Raw genomic sequence first — 3,188 nt, 5'->3', positions numbered from 1 at the left:
TGTGCTGGAAGAAGTACAGCAGAATGTTCCTTAGAAGCCAGGATGGTAAGACTTTAGTTCACATAATTTAGACATGTTGTCAGGAGGGACCAGTACCTAGAGATGGATCATTTTTATATTGCTTTTCTAGACATGATCTTGTCATTCCCACCAAAAGATTGAGCAGGGCTATGTAAGTCAGGTGCTTACGGCCAAGCAAGGGAATTGGACAGCTTGGTAGTAGTACAAAGAAGGTGTATGGCATCCTGCTGGGGGTGGGGGTGGTGTGCTGTGGAGTCGGTTCGGACTCATAGTGACTCTGCATAGGCTTTCCACAGCTGTAAATCTTTACGGGAGCAGAAAGCCTCATCTTTTGCCTGTGGAACTGCTGGTAGTTTTGAACTGCTAATGGTGAGTTTAGCAGCCCGCTTCGTAACCACTATGTTACATGTAAATAAAATGTATGGAACCCTAATGAGGGGATTGGTCAGTCTTGCCATACCACTAGGCTTAAAATGAGCCATCCCAGAGATGGACCATGACCAAGGAAAAGACTCAGGGATAGGGCAAGTCCTTTGGACTCAGGATCCCTGTGCTGAGAACCTCCTAGATCCAGGAGAAAGAGAGCTATAACACCAGAGATGATGCAAGACAGCAGGAGAAGGCGGGAAGCAGCAGAGCCATGAGACTGGTGTGCGATGGAGCAGTAAGCTTCCCACCCCATGGAGCAAGGCCAGATGCAGGGCAATGAGATCAAACAAGCATCAGTCTTGCTTTCTGCTAGCTCACTCCTCTTGCTAAATCACTCTTATGTAACACCTGCTGGGGTGACCTTGGAGGGCCAAAGTCCTTATGTGGACCACCTGTGCTTACCAAAGCCATAAAAAACCCTGCCTCTGGCTTGGAAGTGCAGAGAAGTGAATCTGTCCTGCTACCTTGCAGGACTACGTCATGTGCCAGCGCCCTAATAAAGTCCTTGATGCTGTTCGTGTTGTTATCCTTCTTCAGTCTCAGACTATCTTAGGGAATTTCAGGTTACTGGTCCATATTGAGACAACAGGTGAGCCAGCCAGGAAACAGAGAATTAGGTATGTGGGGGTGCTGAGACATTGTCAGGGGGGAATCCCAGCTTGGACAGTGACCTCTGGTTGGGGAGATCTAGTTCATATGCTGTGTGAGGACAGGGGCACTCTGAAAACACAAAGAGGCACAGCATGGTTGTAGCCTTCATAGGTGTGAAAAGGCTAGGGAAACAGTGATGGCTGGAAAGGGGATACTGCAGCAGTTGGATTGGCTGGCCACTGATACCATTCACCATTGAAGTGCATTGAAGAGCCCCACAGGAAAAGAATGCAGTAGTCATGTGTGGCCATGCTGACATTTAAAAAACCCATCTCCAAGAGTCTTGGGGTGGCTCTGTGGATTAATGCGCTGGACTGAAAGTCGGTTTGGACCATAAGGTCAGTGGTTCAAGCTCGCCAATTGCTCCTAGGAAACCCTATACAGGGTCTCTATGGGTTGTAACTTAACAACAAGAAGAGCTCAGAAAAGCTCACCTGCAGGTATGCAAAGTTGGAGGTGGAGGAGGAAACAGCAAGCTAGAAGCATGGCACATGACTTAGGGGACCCCGCTGCCTGGCTACCTGCCATCAGCACCGCTGCTGTGATCCTTCTGTAAGCAGGACCCAAGGCTGGAGCCTGGCACATTGCCTCAGGCCCTCCCTCTTGCTCAGACAGCCAGGGAAGTGAAAGTGAGAAGAGGGAATGGGAAATGGACGTTGGGAAGAGGCAGCTAGACTGAACGTGCAGGGAAACTTGTCCCCTCTACTTCTTGCTGCCTCCCTAACAACAGCAGAGCCGTCCCTCTCTGGGCATGACTGCTAATTACCCATAAGGTGAAAGCTACCAATGAGCCTGATGACAAGACAATGCAGTACTACAGCCCCACGGAGTTGACAGAGCTGCTTAGGAAATTACAGCAAAAAGGAAACACTGCTGTTTGGCTATATGGGGGAGGGGGTTGCAGGGAGGTGTTGTTAAGCGCTATCAAGTCAGTACTGACTCGTAGCGAACCTGGACAGGGTATCCGTGGAGCAGCTAGTGAGCGTGAACCGACAACCTATGGTTGAAAGCAACCTTGCAGTGCAGCATGCTAACCCACAGCACCACAGTGTCTCTATAAGTGTAGCCGAGGCACAGAAAGTGAACCATCTGACCTACTGTGAAGCACCTACACAGAGTTTGAAGCTTGGAGAAACTGACAGGGTTACACAGAAGGGGGAGTATGCTGTGGAAAAGGAAAAGCAAAAAATGTATATGTTGAATACCCAAAAAGCCCTTGAGAGCCCTTGAGAATAAACTGAAAACAGATACAAATGGACATAGTGGTTGGCGGGATGGCAATAACAAAGACAACAACATTTGAAAGAATCTCAAGACAAACCAACAACCCTACCCTCTGGGTCCCTTTCCCCCCAGGTGAGTCCCACTACCCTCTAGGGACTAAGGATGAGGGCTGAAGTCACCAGTAGGCCAGAGCCCTGCAGTCAGTGGGGCTGGACCCCCATATAAAGGTCACAATACACCGGTGAAAACCAGGCAACAAGTAGTGACTGTAGTTGATACAGAAGCCCTAAGTGTTTTCAAGACACCCCCCCTTGGCAACTAATGTTGTTGTTGGTAGGTACCGTCAAGTCGAATCTGACTCATAGCAACCTTATGCACAACAGAACAAAGCACCACCTAGTCCTGTGCCATCTCATAATCGTTTTTAAGCTTGAACTCATTGCTACTGCCACTATGCTAGTCCATTTCGATGGGGTCTTCCTCTTTTGCCCTTACCCTCCACTTTACCTGACATGATATCCTTTTCTAGGGACTGGTCCTCCTAGTTATATGTCCAAAGTATGAGACACAAACGATTAATAATAGAATATCAGGAATAGATAATACTCTGAAAGGGCAAAGGAGTAGAATAGACAACATGGAAGGCAGAACCAGTGAGTTGGAAGACAAATCTCTCAATACCACTAAGATAGAAGAGCAAACAGAAAAAAGGATAAAAAAATATATATATAAAGAAAGTCTAAGATTCATGTTGAACACATGAAGAGAATTAACTTAAGAATTATCGGCATTCCAGAACAAGAAGAATCACACAAGTCCACAGAGGAAATAGTTGAAGAACTACTGGAAGAAAATGTCTCTAA

This window comes from Chrysochloris asiatica, unplaced genomic scaffold, assembly GCF_000296735.1.
Source record: "Chrysochloris asiatica unplaced genomic scaffold, ChrAsi1.0 scaffold00439, whole genome shotgun sequence".
Taxonomy (NCBI): domain Eukaryota; kingdom Metazoa; phylum Chordata; class Mammalia; order Afrosoricida; family Chrysochloridae; genus Chrysochloris; species Chrysochloris asiatica.
The sequence above is the reverse complement of the archived record's forward strand: the minus strand, read 5'-3'. Positions refer to the sequence as shown.